We start from the raw sequence: 19,478 nt of genomic DNA on the forward strand, positions 1-19,478 counted from the left end.
CGGTGTGCTGACCCCACGCCCCTCCTATCCGCATCCTCCACTGAGGATGACACGGCGGTCGGATGGTCCCGGTAGGCCACTCGTGGCCTGAAGACGTAGTGCTTATTTAATGTATTTAGAAAATTTTACCTTATTCATGTTACATCCAGTTCCAAAAATTATACAGGGTGATTCAAAAAGAATACCACAACTTTAGGAATTTAAAACTCTGCAACGACAAAAGGCAGAGTTAAGCACTATCTGCCGGCGAATTAAGGGAGCTATAAAGTTTCATTTACGCTTGAGGCGCTGTTGAGTAGGCGTCAGCGTCAGTTGATGCTAAGATGGCGACCGCTCAACAGAAAGCTTTTTGTGTTATTGAGTACGGCAGAAGTGAATCGACGACAGTTGTTCAGCGTGCATTTCGAACGAAGTATGGTGTTAAACCTCCTGATAGGTGGTGTATTAAACGTTGTATAAACAGTTTACAGAGAATGGGTGTTTGTGCAAAGGGAAAAGTTCTGGACGGCCGAGAACGAGTGATGAAAATGTAGCACGCATCCAGCAAGCATTTGTTCGCAGCCCTATATGGGGCACTGAGAATCCGCGGCAAACAACTCAGTATGAACGTGACTCGCCTAAAGTGAACGTTTTCTGTGCCATTTCAGCCAATAAAGTTTTTGGTCCCTTTTTCTTCAAAGGTGCTACTGTAACTGGACTACAGTATCTGGAGATGTTAGAGAATTGGCTGTTCCCTCAGCACGAACAAGAAGCACAACAATTCATATTTCAGCAGGATGAAGCGCCACCACATTGGCACTTATCTGTCCGTAACTACCTGAACGTCAACTACCCGAGGCGATGGATCGGCCGCCAGGCAGCCCGTGACAGAGCACTTCATCACTGGCCTCCAAGAAGCCCTGATCTTACCCCCTGCGATTTTTTCTTATGGGGGTATGTTAAGGATATGGTGTTTCGGCCACCTCTCCCAGCCACCATTGATAATTTGAAACGAGAAATAACAGCAGCTATCCAAACTGTTACGCCTGATATGCTACAGAGAGTGTGGAACGAGTTGGAGTATCGGGTTGATATTTCTCGAGTGTCTGGAGGGGGCCATATTGAACATCTCTGAACTTGTTTTTGAGTGAAAAAAACCTTTTTAAATACTCTTTGTAATGATGTATAACAGAAGGTTATATTATGTTTCTATCATTGAATACACATTTTTAAAGTTGTGGTATTCTTTTTGAATCACCCTGTATAGTTGTCAATAATTCCACTGCCCAAACATTATCAACAACATCCATCATCGTAGATTTCCTTGTGTCTCACATTACAGCGCATGTCCTACCATACAGAGTCTCCACTAAGGAAAACATGTCCATACACTTCCCTATCCACTCGCTAACTGCCACTCTGTCCAACCACAGAATCTCTTGCCGAGGGTGCAGAGCGCTGTCAGCAATATCAACACAGTCTATAGCGCTGCCAACATACAAACGGGCTACTTACAAAGTACGCGGGTCACGCTTTCACGGGATTCATGTAGCAGACACCTCGTTGTGTGTCGACTGTGATGTTAAGGACACAGTCGAGCACCGCCTGGTGTGCAAATCTCCGAGAGGTGTCTGGTTCTTGGTTGTCGTCCCTAATTACCCGTACGACTCCTCATCAGATACCTACTCCACTGCTCCTCTTTCCGGACGTGGGATACTTCCCACATGCGGAGACGAACTCTGTGAGATGGATTTGTCGACAAGCAGCACGCTACTTGTTTGCTGATGGCGAGAAAAGTATACTTGACTTTTGGCAGTTCCTTAATGAACGCCATTGTGCAGTTGTGCGCAATCCAAAATACAGGCAATTTTTCTCCTTCTGCAGTGTCTTCCGTAACCCACCCCAAAGCTGGGGTGTTCCTGTCACGAAGAGTTGATCCCTTCCCCCCCCCCCCCCTCTTCCACACTTAGAACCGATACATTCACTGGTAATCAGAATGTTCTTCCGAAATATTGATAGTCTCAATTAGTGTGGCCGCTTGCTGCACCTTCCACCTCGCCTGACGCCGGTGTCCTGATATTCTCGGTGGTATTAATGACAAAAATAAATAAAAATACCAAAAAAAAAAGAAAAATAAATAAATAAACGATGTTCTCTACGCTTTCCTTGGTTCCTCGAGGCTGGGAACTGGACATAGTGGCCAGGCCTCGGTTCCGACCCCTGTCCACTTTCCCCACACCCCCTTGCTTTGGGCGCCGGGAAGATTCTTTAAAAAAGAAAAAAATAGAGAGAGAGAGAGAGAGAGAGAGAGCGTCGCAAGACAAAGAGAAATTTTTCAAAATGTCAACGATGTGCGTTTTCCCTTAGAAACTCTGAACATTGACTGTAAAAGCGAGAAAATTGCATTCATTCGATGTAGTAGATGCCGTTTTAGTTTATGTTTTCCATGTGTGTATGACAAATTCCATCATGCAACGTGTGATGTCGAGAGCACATACGACGAGTAATTGTGCATCACTCTTGTGGTCTGGCTCATTGTGGCTTACTGTGTTATTGAATACCGTCATTCGCGTCATTATTTATCGGGGTTTAACTTGGCCGCTCCAAACCTATCCCTCGTCCTTGACAATTTAATCAAAAATTGTAAATTGTCAAATAACATACGAAATTCACTACAGCTCCATGAAAAGGCACGTGTTTTTTTTCTTTATATGACTTTTCAAATATATGAATTAAATAATATGACCAGTGGAAAAAAATATAGATTAATAGATTATATGTTAGCGGGATTCGAGCCACCGCCTCGTCTACGATCCTTATTCACTCCGTTCCCTTCTAATGCAAGTATGTGATCGATGTGTCGTCCTTCTCACCTTTCTGACGTGCATCTCTTCGATACGTGACTTACCCATGATAGGTACATTCTTCTGTCAGTATCATTACAGTTTCTCCGGACCTCTTCTAACGTAGCATATACAAGCTGTACATAAAGTTTGGGAACACTTTCAATTATTTAGTGCACAAGAACTAATCATCGTACAGATGTCATACATACTGCATTTTCAAGAGAAACTCTGAAAGTTTTTTTTTAGAAACATTCGACATGCAAACCACGAGTGACCCGGAAGACGTCAATACGGTAATCGAATCCTTGCCATACTCGTCCCAGCATAGCATCGTCGACTGTGGCAGTCACTTCCCGTATTCTCTCCCGGAGCTCTGATACATCACGTGGTAGAGGCGGTACATACACCAGATCTTTAATGTGTGCCCACAGGAAAAAGTCACACGGAGTGAGATGTGGTGATCGGGGAGGCCATTTCATGAAACAGCTGTCCCCTTCTGTAGCACAGCCAACCCATCGATGCGGCTGCTCCGTGCTCAGGTAGCCACGAACTTCAAGGTGAAAATGTGGTGGAGCCCCACCCTGCTGAGACATGAACAGAGAGCCCAATTGCATTTGAGGCATCAGCCATTGCTGCAACATGTCCAGGTAGGAATATCCAGTGACAGTGCTGTCGTCGAAAAACAAAGGCCCGTACAGTTTTCGACATCACGAGGCACAAGAAACATTTACCGTCGTAACGCATTAGTTGTGCCAGTGGTAAATGGCCTTCTTTGTTGGTGGCTTCTTACCGCCCTTGGCTCTAAACATCCGTTGAACAGCTGCAGCACACTTGTTTTTGTCCAACTCCAACACACAGAAAGCTCGCTGCGCACCTGAACTCGCCTTGTTTGCAACTAGCGCTCTCTATCGGCAAATCACCAAACTACGCTGTGGCGGTATACATGAAAAAAAGCTTTCAGGGTTTCTCTTCAAAACGACGTATGTATGATATCTGTATAACGTTTGGTTCTTGGGCAATATATAATTGAAAGTTATCCCGCACTTAATGTATAGCCTGTATTATTGCGAGTTGTTCTCGCACTGAAAAAATGTAAATGTCGTGTGACGAGGGCCTCCCGTCGGGTAGACCGTTCGCCGGGTGCAAGTCTTTCGATTTGACGCCACTTCGGCGACTTGCGCGTCGATGGAGATGAAATGATGACGATTAGGACAACACAACACCCAGTCCCTGAGCGGAGAAAATTTCCGACCCAGCCGGGAATCGAACCCGGGCCCTTTGGATTCACAATCTGTCGCGCTGAACACTTTTTTTTCTTATGCATTTTGTTGGTTTGATCGTTGTGTTTGGTCGTTGCGGACGTCGCAAGACATCCTGTTAAAGTTCGGTGATTGATCCTTCCACTCAGTTTTTTTTATTACAGAGGCCAACCGGCTCTCTGATCAAACACGCTGAGCTACCGTGCCGGCGCAGCTACTGAAGGCGTAGCTTTCCATGCAGCCGCGCAGGTTTTCTCACGTTGACACAGCTGACGCTGGCTATTGGACCGAGCGAGCGAGCGGTGTGCTTGACGCAAGCTGCACGCAGTACGTTACACACACTCTCAATAAATATGAAGAACTGGCTATTAAATATTCTTCATACTTAGTGTACCAAATTCTGTGGATAACACAGCCATACTGTCAAAATTTCAAAACAGTAACTTCACTATTTTCGGAGGTACAATAATGGTTCAAATGGCTCTGACCACTATGGGACGACATCTGAGGTCATAAGTCTCCTAGAACTACTTAAACCTAACTAACCTTAAGACATCACAGACATCCATGCCAGAGGCAGGATTCGAACCTGCGACGGTAGCGGTTGCGCGGTTCCAGACAGAAGCGCCTAGAACCGCTCGGCCACAACGGCTCACTCTGAGATACAAAGTTTTATCTGAAACACATGATGACCACGTTGGCATGTGGAATTTGAGTTAGGAACTATAACATGTTCATCGATAGTATGAACTAAAACTACAACCAAGAGGATAGGTTCACATAATCTACTTTTCTGGAATTTTCTTCAGTTTCATTAATACAGATTTGTGACGTCATTAAAAGTACTTTGCAAAATTATTATTTGATCGTGTTTTGGTTCTGTGGGTGTTTGGGAGGGACAGAGAGTGAATGCAGGACATACGTAAACTGAGAATGTGATTTTTATGAAAACTGTGTAAATATACATATGAGAAAGTTCTTGTTCAGTAGAGGAATTTGTGACGTACATCCGAGAGAGTTTGATTTGTGAAATGCGGGCAGAAGGGGCGTGGAGTACAAAATTTATTAGCAATTTATGTTGTGGGAAGAAATCGTATTTTAATTTCATTACATTATATTTAGTTTCGGAATTACGAGATTTCTAGTCTAAATTGCTTGTGGTAATCCGAAATTCATGAAGAAGAAATAAAAACTTTGAGGTTCGCCGATGACATTGTAATTCTGTCAGAGACAGCAAAGGACTTGGAAGAGCAGTTGAATGCAATGGATAGCGTCTTGAAAGGAGGATATAAGATGAACATCAACAAAAGCAAAATGAGGATAATGGAATGTAGTCGAATTAAGTCGGGTGATATTGAGGGAATTAGATTAGGAAATGAGACACTTAAAGTAGTAAAGGAGTTTTGCTATTTGGGGAGCAAAATAACTGATGATGGTCGAAGTAGAGAGGATATAAAATGTAGACTGGCAATAGCAAGGAAAGCGTTTCTGAAGAAGAGGAATTTGTTAACATCGAGTAAAGATTTAAGTGTCAAGAAGTCGTTTCTGAAAGTATTTGTATGGAATGTAACCATGTATGGAAGTGAAACATGGACGATAAATAGTTCGGACAAGAAGAGAATAGAAGCTTTCGAAATGTTGTGCTGCAGAAGAATGCTGAGGATTAGATGGGTAGATCACATAACTAATGAGGAAGTATTGAATAGGATTGGGGAGAAGAGAAGTTTGTGGCACAACTTGACCAGAAGAAGGGACCGGTTGGTAGGACATGTTCTGAGGCATCAAGGGATCACCAATTTAGTATTGGGAGGGCAGCGTGGAGGGTAAAAATCGTAGGGGGAGACCAAGAGATGAATACACTAAGCAGATTCAGGATGTAGGGTGCAGCAGGTACTGGGAGATGAAGAAGCTTGCACAGGATAGAGTAGCATGGAGAGCTGCATCAAACCAGTCTCTGGACTGAAGACCAGAACAACAACAACAATCCGATCTGCTGACATTAGAAGTACCTCGAGTATAGAAGTGGCCAAGATGATCTGGTTGGCTTCTTAACATACTAGACATTAGGAACCAAGCATTTCCCGAGGGTTTGAGTACAGCTTTGTGCCTCAAATCTTTGAGTAGCGATAGTCGCTCGGGATGCGTCTTCTGGAAAACACTTACTGTATGTTAAACCACGCACACCAAATTTGTACCAAAATAAAGAAATCCGCGCGTTTTATCGGTTCTCGTGTCGTTGACGAAAAGCGACTGCTATTGTTGAGTATTTTGTGTAAGTTTGAGAGTTGTGACATGTTTATTTTAGGAGACATTTCCGTGTGAATATTTCATACGAGGCGTGTTCCGTGCAGTTAACGTGACTATTTTTTTTTTCTCAGGCTGTCTACTTGCAAGTAGGCTGTTTAGGTTTTCTTATTGGTAACGCCACATAGCGCTCTGTATGAAAATTACTGGCTGTGCTGTGTGCAGTCTGTGGCTAGTTTGCATTGTTGTCTGCCATTGTAGTGTTGGGCAGCGGCAGCTGGATTTGAACAGCGCGTAGCGTTACGCAGTTGGAGATGAGCCGCCAGCAGTGGTGGATGTGGGAAATGAGATGGCGGATTTTTGAGTACAGAATGGATGTCATGAACTGCTATATATATTATGATTATTAAGGTAAATACATTGTTTCTTCTCTATTAAAATCTTTCATTTGCTAACTATGCCTATCAGTAGTTAGTGCCTTCAGTAGTTTGAATCTTTTATTTAGCTGGCAGTAGTGGCGCTCGCTGTATTGTAGTAGTTCGAGTAACGAAGATTTTTGGTGAGGTAAGTGATTTGTGAAAGGTACAGGTTAATGTTAGTCAGGGCCATTCCTTTGTAGGTATTTCTGAAAGTCAGACTGCGTTGCGCTAAAAAATATTGTGTGCCAGTTTAAGCACAGTCATGTACAATTTTTCTAAGGGGACGTTTCATACTGAACGGCTGAATGTGTCAATCGTGGGTCGGTGACTGTTTAGGACGTCCAAAATAACGAGTCGGACTAAATACCTCCTGGCTGCTTTTGGGTGTGAGCTTGTAACAAAGACAGTCAGGAACACTGCGTAATTGGTGTTGGAATATTAAATACGGACTTGATAGCCATTTTCCGTGTTTTAAAGACAACATTTTTTCAGCTAGTCATGCAAAAATCCCGAACCCTCGATAGTTTAAATAACTTTCTGCTACTACGGATGGATCTGAATTTGGTGAGCTTTGCGTGGTAGGTATTTAGTCGAATTTTCGCCAACGCTGCTTTTGTCGGGGAAGCAGTATCTTCCATCGCAGAATGAAGGGGCAGACTGCCTGAAACCTATCCACGTACGTGGACTGATTGTTTGATGGTTAGTGACAGACCACCTCATTCACCATGAAAGGTGGCTACACTGAGCCACAGCGCCAGAAATCGCGCCAGAGAGTATTGTTCCGCCGCCTCCACTGGCAGTGCTTATTGAGACGTAGCGGCAAGCAGTGCTTACCGAGAAGTTGTGGTGGACACTGCTTGTCGTGAAGTCAGAGTGAGATGTGGTAGTGGAGAGTGTTGTTCCATGTTTTATGCAGTGGTTTGATGGGAGAGATAGCAGATGTTGTTCTAATGGAGATATTGTAACGATCTGAGTGCTTTTCGTCAATATATATGAAGGTAATAAGGAAAAAAAACGTGCATGGGGGCTTAATTATAAAAAACATAACAATGCAAATATTTTTGGTAGCTATAAGTCCGATTACGCAAGTCTCGTAAACGGCTGGCCCTGACTAGTTTTAGTACGCAATCTGACTGCATGGAATAACAACAAACAATGAAAGAAAATTTTCGTTAACACAGTTAATTAATTAAGTCCCCAGCAACTATAAAACCTACGAAACCAACAAAGCACAAGTGTAGCTGTTCTGTATGTGGTAGTATGACTCAACGCACATCTGGCACGGTTCTTCTTCAACAAGACAAGAATTTTTAAATACCAATTATACTGACGTGATAAAAGAAAATTAGAAATACTATAATTGTGCAAGAAAACCAAAATTACACTCTAATACAAGAACACAAGCCAGATGCTTTGTTGACTGAACCTGTAATGACACATTATTCAGGACACACAAATAATAAAACAACATAATACTTATTACCTTCATATATATTGACGAAAAGCACTCAAATCGTTACAATATCTCCATTAGAACAACATCTGCTATCTCTCCCATCAAACCACTGCATAAAACATGGAACAACACTCTCCACTACCACATCTCACTCTGACTTCACGACAAGCAGTGTCCACCACAACTTCTCGGTAAGCACTGCTTGCCGCTACGTCTCAATAAGCACTGCGTCCGCCGCTCGTGGTCTCGCGGTAGCGTTCTCGCTTCCCGAGCACGGGGTCCCGGGTTCGATTCCCGGCGGGGTCAGGGATTTTCACCTGCCTCGAGCTGACTGGGTGTTTGTCTTGTCCTCATCATTTCATCATCATCCAGGAAAGTGGCGACATTGGACTGAGCTAAGGTTGGGAAATTATACGGGCGCTGATAACCACGCAGTTGAGCGCCCCACAAACCAAACATCATCATCATCAATAAGCACTGCCAGTGGAGGCGGCGGAACAATACTCTCTGGCGCGATTTCTGGCGCTGTGGCTCAGTGTAGCCACCTTTCAACCATCACTCACGAAAGTCATGCTAACCAGAAGAAAAGCAGATAAGGCAGCAGAGTAAGCTTTCTGGACCGCCAACTCCGAAGCGGTGGGTACGCTAACTTCTATCGAGCTTCGCTGAAAGACCGACAGCCAGGGAACTCGGGCCAGCACAGGCGAATGGGAACCAAATTCGTCCGAATGCCGTTTGCTCACGCGTGCTCAGATGTTTCCACCTGAGTGAATTCTCGTTCGCTTTTCCGTGTTCGCTTCGTTCTCCCCGCGCATTTGCATCTGGAACAGGAAAGGGGGAGGAAGTGCGAGTGTTGGACGAGGAACCCTCCGCCACACACCTTGAGGCGGTTCGCGGAGAACAGATGTGAACGTACAGGGTTATTACAAATGATTGAAGCGATTTCATAAATTCACTGTAGCTCCATTGATTGACATATGGTCATGACACACTACAGATACGTAGGAAAACTCATAAAGTTTTGTTCGGCTGAAGCCGCACTTCAGGTTTCTGCCGTCAGAGCGCTCGAGAGCGCAGTGAGAAAAAATGGCGACAGGAGCCGAGAAAGCGTATGTCGTGCTTGAAATGCACTCACATCAGTCAGTCATAACAGTGCAACGACACTTCAGGACGAAGTTCAACAAAGATCCACCAACTGCTAACTCCATTCGGCGATGGTATGCGCAGTTTAAAGCTTCTGGATGCCTCTGTAAGGGGAAATCGACGGGTCGGCCTGCAGTGAGCGAAGAAACGGTTGAACGTGTGCGGGCAAGTTTCACGCGTAGCCCGCGGAAAATTGGCTCATGCCACAACTGGAGACCGACAGCGCCGACTTTATCTTTCAACAGGATGGTGCTCCCCCGCACTTCCATCACGATGTTCGGCATTTCTGAAACAGGAGATTGCAAAACCGATGGATCGACCGTGGTGGAGATCACGATCAGCAATTCATGTCATGGCCTCCACGCTCTCCCGACTTAACCCCATGCGATTTCTTTCTGTGGGGTTATGTGAAAGATTTAGTGTTTAAACCTCCTCTACCAAGAAACGTGGCAGAACTGCGAGCTCGCATCAACGATGCTTTCAAACTCATCGATGGGGACATGCTGCGCCGAGTGTGGGAGGAACTGGATTATCGGCTTGATGTCTGCCGAATCACTAAAGGGGCACATACCGAACATTTGTAAACGCCAAAAAAAACTTTTTGAGTTTTTGTATGTGTGTGCAAAGCATTGTGAAAATATCTCAAATAATAAAGTTATTGTAGAGCTGTGAAATCGCTTCAATCATTTGTAATAACCCAGTACGTGTCTCGTGGATGGCATTTTGACGTGGATCGACCGGGGCGCGCTGCCGCAACCCCTCGCTGGATCGCGAAGCTGCGGCGTGCAGAATGTAGGGGTGGTCGCCCTCTCGGATGCGGCTTCCCCCACCTCTCTCTCCTTCCCCCTCCCACCACCCCGCGACGCCGGAACACAGTCGCCCTCCGATCGCCACCAATGAGCTCCGCGGATCCCCACCGGGGTGCGAACCCCTGACTTTGCCCCAGCGTGACGGCTTCCATTGGCCGAACTCGTCGGGGTGAGTACAGCTGCGTACAATAAAATAGCATCAGCTTCAAGCACTGGCGTGTTATGTGTGCTCCACCCTGAAGGAACGAAGAAATTGCTGTTTCCGTCTTTTCTTCTTTGGTGCCACGCCATATACAGGATGAGTCACTAACTATTGTCACCTAGGATAATTCCGAAAGTATGATAGCAGATGAAAAGTTTGTGGGACAAATGTTGCATGGGACAACGTAAGTGTTGCATGGGACAACGGGGGCCATAATAGGACGTTGATTTTTTGTTCCTAGGTGGGGTCGCCTCAAAGATATGAAGGTCAACTTTTTTTTTCTTTTTTTTTACCGGGATGCTACAATTTGGTACATATTTTCTTATAGTGGCTATCGAGACGAATCCAGTGATGTGTAACAGTAAGGTCTTTGAAGTTCAACGAAGGTCACAAAGGTGGCATCAACGTCCATTTATAGAAGGTGTTCGAAGTGATGACCATTGCTGTCAATGCAGTGCTGCAAACATTTTGTCATGGATTGAGTGGTATTCCTTATCACATCAGCAAAAAACATGGTTCAAATGGCTCTGAGCACTATGGGACTTAATATCTGTGGTCATCAGTCCCCTAGAACTTAGAACTACTTAAACCTAACTAACCTAAGGACATCACACACATCCATGCCCGAGGCAGGATTCGAACCTGCGACCGTAGCAGTCGCGCGGTTCCGGACTGAGCGCCTAGAACCGCTAGACCACCGCGGCCGGCTCACATCAGCACTTATCGAAGCAAATGCTCTGACAATTCTCTTGTGCAAATAGTAAATATTGGCCGATTACGGCGTATCCATTTAACGTGCCATTAACATGTAAACACCATTTGACGGTTTCGCAACACAACACTAATAGGAGCGGCAAAACTAGTATCGTCGAATTAAGTAAATGTGAATGATGTATTCCTTCCAAGAACAAGTCGATATGCTTCTCATTTACGGAGAATGCCAACGAAATTCAGTGGGAGCTAGACTTATACGCAGAAAGATATCCTCAACGTTCTCACCCTACACGTCGTAGATTTAAATATGTGTACGATAAATTGAGAACAACTGGATCTTTAACGCATCAGAAACATATCCGGCAAAGGAAATTGGTACTCTTGCGACTGTGGTTCAAGATCCTTGAGTTAGTTCGCGTCAAATCGCAAGGGAATCTGGCATGAGCCGGGGTAGTGTTTTTCGTGTTCTGCAACGCCATAAATATCACCCTTACCATATCAGTCTCCACCAAGAATTAACTGGTGTGGATTGTGTACGTCGCATTGAATTCTGGCGATGGGCTCAACTTCTGATTCACAGGGATGACACCTGTTATTAATTTGATTTTATTAACTGACGAGGCTACATTGACAAATCATGGAAATCTTAATTTGCATAACGTGCAAAACTGGGCAACTGAAAATCTATGTTGGCTGTGGCAAGTTGCACACCAAAAACCATGGTCGGTGAATATATGGTGTGGGATTCTGGAGGACAGAATTGTAGGCCGCTATTTCATCGAAGAAAATCTTAATGCTAGCAAGTACGCCACATTCCTGCACGAAACATTAGGTCTGTTATTGGAAGAAATACCTTTAGGAACAAGGAACATAATGTGGTATCAACATGATGGGTGTCCGGCACATTTTTCGCTGATGGCTAGAAATGAGTTGCAGCGACAATTCCCAAATCGTTGGATTGGACGCGGAGAAGATGTGTCGTGGTCGGCTCGTTCGCCAGACTTGACACCTCTGGATTTTTTCTTGTGGGGATTCGTAAAAGACATTGTTTATAAAGATGTTCCTACTACACTGGAAGATATAAAAAGCACTCCGTCTTCAGGCCACGAGTGGCCTACCGGGACCATCCGACCGCCGTGTCATCCTCAGTGGAGGATGCGGATAGGAGGGGTGTGGGGTCAGCACACCGCTCTCCCGGTCGTTACGATGGTTTTCTTTGACGGGAGCCGCTACTATTCGGTCGAGTAGCTCCTCAATTGGCATCACGAGGCTGAGTGCACCCCGAAAAACGGCTACAGCGCATGGCGGTCTGGACGGTCACCCATCCAAGTGCCAACCACTCCCGACAGCGCTTCGGTGATCTCACGGGAACCGTTCTATCCACTGCGGCAAGGCCGTTGCCACACTGGAAGATATGCAAGAGAGAATTGTTAGAGCATGTGCTTCGATAAGTGCCAAAGTGGTAAGGAATTCTACTCAATCCGTGATAAGAAGAATGCAGTATTGCACTGTTACCAATGGTCATGACTTCGGACACCTTCTGTAAACTGATGTTCATGACACCTTTTTGACCTTCAAAGACCTTACTGTTACACATGATTGGATTCGTCTCGATAGCCGCTATCAGAAAATAAGTACAAAACTATAGCATCCCAATTGAAAAAACAAAGTTGACATTCATATCTCCGACGCGACCCTACCTAGCAACAAAAAACCAACGTCATATTATGGCCCCCGTTGTCCCACGCAACTTTTGACCCACAAACTTTTCAGCTCCTATCACTTTCGGCTATATTCTTGGTGGCAATAGTTACTGACTGACCCTGTGTAAAGACATTCCTCCCACCACTTTCCTTCTTTACATTCAAGTCATCACTAAAATTAAATTGAATGCCAATTCTTCATCATCATCGTCAGCGTCCTAGGGCAGGTTTTCACATGTCGCTCTCCATGCAGTCCTCTCATTTGCTACCCTCTTCATTTCCTCATAATTGCTTTCTATCGTTATGCTCTTCACCATCTGGTATCTTCTGCGTCGTCTTCTTCCTCTGCCTTTCACCGTTTCCTCCATAGCGTCGATCAGTAAACAATCTCTTCTCATCCATTGTCCAACCCAGTTGTCTTTCCTCTTGCTGATAACCTTTAAAACTTTTCTCTCTCCTCCACTCTACTCAGCGCTTCCTCGTTTCTCACTTTGTCTACCCATTTTATCCCTTCGATCCTCCTCCAAATCCACATCTCGGATGCCTCCATTCTTCATTCTTCCTTTTTCCTCAGCACACATGTCTCAGTTCCGCCTAACGCCACGTTCCGTATGAAGTAGCCTGCCGTCTCTCAAGTCCCTGACCATGCAGCCACATATAAGCCTCCTCTTCGTATTAAATGCCTTTCTAGCAATTGCTATAAGTGTTTTCGCCTCTCATCTCGTCCGTAATTATGCTTCCCAGATATCTTAAGTCACTAACTTGTTCGCTATCTTCCTTTTGGGGTTGTTTTGTGGGAGGAGACCAAACAGCGAGGTCATCAGTCTTATGACCGGTATTACACTATCAAATTTCTTTGTCCAATATCTTTGTCAAATACCTTTGTCAAAAAAATTTGATGGTGTAAAAGGGAACGTTTTCAAATGTCAAATATTTGATCAAATCTAGGGCCTCGCTGCAGCGTTCTGTCATCTGTAGTGTATTTATAAACATTGCCGGTAAATACAAAAAAATGGTTCAAATGGCTCTGAGCACTATGGGACTTAACATCTATGGTCATCAGTCCCCTAGAACTTAGAACTACTTAAACCTAACTAACCTAAGGACATCACACACATCCATGCCCGAGGCAGGATTCGAACCTGCGACCGTAGCAGTCGCGCGGCTCCGGACTGAGCGCCTAGAACCGCTAGACCACCGCGGCCGGCGGTAAATACAGTTGATGTGTACCGAGAACTACAAAATTAATAGAGATGTATGAAGCTGATGAGGCGCTTTACAACGTGGGACACCCTGAATACAAAAACAGATTAAGAAGATTGGCGACCTGACCTAACTTAACCTAACCATCTCCTGTAGCAAGGAATCGGAGTATTACAGTGAGCCTGTCTTCTGCAGATGTAGCAGTTCTTAAGTGAGTATTGTGCTTTGTGATATGAGGATACACTTCACTGAGCACATACTGAAATGTATGCTCATCCATTCTTAAGTAATTGATGTACGACTTGACTTCCTCCACTATAAGCTCACGTAACAAGTTGAATGCATTTATCGTGTCGTCGTAAAACCCACTCCACCCAGGTATGATTCCTTTTTTTCCCGCGCTTCTCCTTCGCTTGTGCACACAGTGCAATTGTGGTACATGCAACTGGTGCGGTTAATAACAAGTTGTTGTCAGCCATCTTGAACTTTGACGAAAAATATTATGACGGTGTAATACCCCATTTTAGTGCCACGTCAAACATCTTTGTCAAATATATTTGACGAATATTAGATCACATCTATGATCAAATCTTTGACAAAGAAATTTGATATGCAATTGTGGTACATGCAACTGCTGCGGTTAATAACAAGTTATTGTTGTCAGCCATCTTGAACTTTGACGAAAAATATGATGAGAGTGTGATACGCCTTCCAGTGCTACGTCAAAGATCTTTGTCAAATATATGTGACGGAATATTTGATCACATCTTTGATCAAATCTTTGACAAAGAAATTTGATAGTGTAAGCCGGCCCATCGGATTAGGGAAGGTCGGCCGTACCCTTTCAAAGGAACCATCCCGGCATTTGCCAGGAGCGGTTTAGGGACACCACGGAAAACCTAAATCAGTATTACCGGACGCGGGATTGAACCGTCGTCCTCCCGAATGCGAGTGCAGTGTGCTAACCACTTCGCCCCCTCACTTGGTATATGTTCCTATCCTAACTATACAGTCGTTCTTACTTTATTTGTACCTAACACCATACAGTGACCAGTCAGAACATTATGATCTCCTACCTAATAGCAGGTGTGTCCACCTACGGCTCAGATAACAGAGGCTACGCGTCGTGGCATATACCCAATAATGTCATGGTAGATCGCTAGAGGGAGTTGGCATCACATCCACACACACAAGTCACTTAATTGCCGTAAATTCAGGGGCTAACGGGAGGGGGTGGGGGGGATGATGAACTCTGACGCCTCATTCAAGTCACAGATGTGTTCGATCGGGTTCAGATCTGGCAAGCTGGGAGGCTAGCATATCAGCTCACAAATGTGTTCCTCCAACCACTCCATCACACTCCTGGCTGTTGGACATGGTGCATTATCTTGCTGAAAAATGACATTCCTGTTAGAAAACATGATCGTCATCAAGGGATGTACATGGTGTGCAACCAGTGTGCGGTTCTCCTTGGCCGCCATGGTGCCTTGCGCGAGATCCACTGGACCCACGTATGTCCACACGAGTGTTCCGCAGAGCGTAACAGATCCGCCGCCCGCTTGTCTCCGACCCGCAGCACAGGTGTCGAGGAGCTGATCCCCTGGAAGACGACGAATTCCTGCCCTCCATCGGCACCATAAACAAGGTGTCGGGATTCATCAGATCGTACAGTACTCTGCCACTGCGTCTACGTCCACTGCTGAAGATCACGTACCGCTTTCAGTCGCTGTTGTGATGCCTCGTCTGAGGAGTAGAAATGCGTACCATCACGTTTTCGACTTTGATAAAGGTCGGATTGTAGCCTATCGCGATTGCGGTTTATCGTATCGCGACATTGCTGCTCGCGTTGGTCGACATCCAATGACTGTTAGCAGAATATGGAATCGGTGGGTTCACGAGGGTAATACGGAACGCCGTGCTGGATCCCAACGGCCTCGTATCACTAGCAGTCGAGATGACAGTCATCTTATCTGCACGGCTGTAATGAATCGTGCAGCCACGTCTCGATCCCTGAGTCAATAGATGGGGACGTTTGCAAGGCAACAATCATCTGCACGAACAGTTTGACGACGTTTGCAGCAGCACGGACTATCAACTCGGAGACCGTGGCTGCGGTTACCTTTGACGCTGCATCACAAAATGGTTCAAATGGCTCTAAGCACTATGCGACTTAACTGCTCTGGTCATCAGTCCCCTAGCACTTAGAACTACTTAAACCTAACTAACCTAAGGACACCACACGCATCCATGCCCGAGGCAGGATTCGAACCTGCGACCGCAGTGGTCGCGCGGTTCTAGACTGTAGCACCTAGAACCGCTCGGCCACTCTGGCCGTCCGCTGCATCACAGACAGGAGCTCCTGCAATGCTGCACTCGACGACGAACCTGGGTGCAAGAATGGCAAAACGTCATTTTTTCGGATGAATCCAGGTTCTGTTTACAGCATCACGATGGTCGTATCCGTGTTTGATGACACCGCGGTGAACGCACGTTGGAAGCGTGTAATCGTCATCGCCATACTGGCGTATCACCCTGCGTGATGGTATGGAGTGCCATTGGTGACACGTCTCGGTCACCTCTTGTTCGCATTGACGGCACTGTGAACAGTGGACGTTACATTTCAGATGTGTTACGACCCGTGGCTCTACCCTTCATTCGATCCCTGCAAAACCCTACATTTCAGCAGGATAATGCACGACCACATGTTGCAGGTCCTGTACGGGCCTTTCTGAATACAGAAAATGTTCGACTGCTGCCCTGGCCAGCACATTCTCCAGATCTCTCACCAACTGAAAACGTCTGGTCAGTGGTGGCGGAGCAACTGGCTCGTCACAATACGCCAGTCACTACTGTCGATGAACTGTGGTATCGTGTTGAAGCTGTATGGGCAGCTGTACCTGTACACTCCGACCAAGCTCTGTTTGACTCAATGCCCAGGCGTATCGAGGCCGTTATTACGGCCAGATGTGGTTGTTGTGGGTACTGATTTCTCAGGATCTATGCACCCAAATTGCGTGAAAATGTAATCACATGTCAGTCCTAGTATAATATATGTGTCCAATGAATACCCGTTTCTCATCTGCATTTCTTCTTGGTGTAGCAATTTTAATGGCCAGTAGCGTATATTGGCATGGCCGTACTGGACGCTCGTCAAAGCCGGGGCCCGGCAGGAAACACGTGGTGGCAAACGTTAGTTGGACGAAAGGGGTAGCCCTAGCGCATGGTCGATCCGCATGGCTGGGAATTCCACTGTGACTTAGACGGTGCTTTGTGACAATGTAGGAGACATGGTGGGAGTGCCAAAGATGGCGGACTTTGTGAAACCTTAATGGCAGACATTTCACAGTTCATATAGAAATTAATGGTAGCCAGATGAATCGTGATACTTCAAAAAGTAGCATGTACATTACCATTAATTGCATGTCGATGCTCATGGTGTAATCACATTTTGAATATCTTTATTAGTTTACAAGTTTAGTATCTGACAGTAAATTATACAAGTAACACCCAACAACTAATTTCCAAAATCTAAACAGTTCTTCTGATTTCGTCAATCTACGTGTCTTTAGAAAGCTATTACTGTAAACCTAAATTGGTATAAATTACAGGCGTGTAACTTGAATAGTACATGAGTTATTGGAGGTCAAAGTGGCCGATTACTATCGATCGCGTCATGCCATAAGTATTCCACAGTTACACGGAAAAACGGTAGCAGCATGCTTATAAATATATTTATTCATCCATATCTTTGTTAATATCCGATATACTCGTATGCTGTTCGTGTAGAAACTGGTCAATTATGTACTGTGTTTAAGAAAGCGCAGAGACATTAGGCTCCTTGCCTACCTTTTGCTTCCTTTCTGTTGTTATATGTTTATTCAATTGTATTTGCCGAAGGAATATTTATTTAATTTCAAGTATTTAAGTGTGTTTCATTATGTGCTGTGGGTGCGTTGGCTTGAAGACATAGTGCGAGCCTCTAGCCAGTCCCAGCGCTCGTGAATGGGGAGACTGGATGGAAGCGAGTTCTGGGAGAGGACACGGGGGAGTTCATGGCAGGACCGCACAGGACACGGGAAGTGCTGGACGCGAAAGACTTAGACAGTGTGGAGCAGTTGTGACATGTGGTCGCGAGAGATAGAAATACTTCGGAGTGCTGACTTGTGTACTTGCGAGATTTCCGTGGCTTCTACAGTGAAGACGTAGTGTGTGTTTAGAAGTCAATATCTCGCGAGCTATGTTGTCGCTCATAACTAACTACACTCCTGGAAATGGAAAAAAGAACACATTGACACCGGTGTGTCAGACCCACCATACTTGCTCCGGACACTGCGAGAGGGCTGTACAAGCAATGATCACACGCACGGCACAGCGGACACACCAGGAACCGCGGTGTTGGCCGTCGAACGGCGCTAGCTGCGCAGCATTTGTGCACCGCCGCCGTCAGTGTCAGCCAGTTTGCCGTGGCATACGGAGCTCCATCGCAGTCTTTAACACTGGTAGCATGCCGCGACAGCGTGGACGTGAACCGTATGTGCAGTTGACGGACTTTGAGCGAGGGCGTATAGTGGGCATGCGGGAGGCCGGGTGGACGTACCGCCGAATTGCTCAACACGTGGGGCGTGAGGTCTCCACAGTACATCGATGTTGTCGCCAGTGGTCGGCGGAAGGTGCACGTGCCCGTCGACCTGGGACCGGACCGCAGCGACGCACGGATGCACGCCAAGACCGTAGGATCCTACGCAGTGCCGTAGGGGACCGCACCGCCACTTCCCAGCAAATTAGGGACACTGTTGCTCCTGGGGTATCGGCGAGGACCATTCGCAACCGTCTCCATGAAGCTGGGCTACGGTCCCGCACACCGTTAGGCCGTCTTCCGCTCACGCCCCAACATTGTGCAGCCCGCCTCCAGTGGTGTCGCGACAGGCGTGAATGGAGGGACGAATGGAGACGTGTCGTCTTCAGCGATGAGAGTCGCTTCTGCCTTGGTGCCAATGATGGTCGTATGCGTGTTTGGCGCCGTGCAGGTGAGCGCCACAATCAGGACTGCATACGACCGAGGCACACAGGGCCAACACCCGGCATCACGGTGTGGGGAGCGATCTCCTACACTGGCCGTACACCACTGGTGATCGTCGAGGGGACACTGCATAGTGCACGGTACATCCAAACCGTCATCGAACCCATCGTTCTACCATTCCTAGACCGGCAAGGGAACTTGCTGTTCCAACAGGACAATTCACGTCCGCATGTATCCCGTGCCACCAAACGTGCTCTAGAAGGTGTAAGTCAACTACCCTGGCCAGCGAGATCTCCGGATCTGTCCCCCATTGAGCATGTTTGGGACTGGATGAAGCGTCGTCTCACGCGGTCTGCACGTCCAGCACGAATGCTGGTCCAACTGAGGCGCCAGGTGGAAATGGCATGGCAAGCCGTTCCACAGGACTACATCCAGCATCTCTACGATCGTCTCCATGGGAGAATAGCAGCCTGCATGGCTG

The sequence above is a fragment of the Schistocerca cancellata genome, chromosome 11, assembly GCF_023864275.1.
Source record: "Schistocerca cancellata isolate TAMUIC-IGC-003103 chromosome 11, iqSchCanc2.1, whole genome shotgun sequence".
Classification (NCBI taxonomy): Eukaryota; Metazoa; Arthropoda; class Insecta; order Orthoptera; family Acrididae; genus Schistocerca; species Schistocerca cancellata.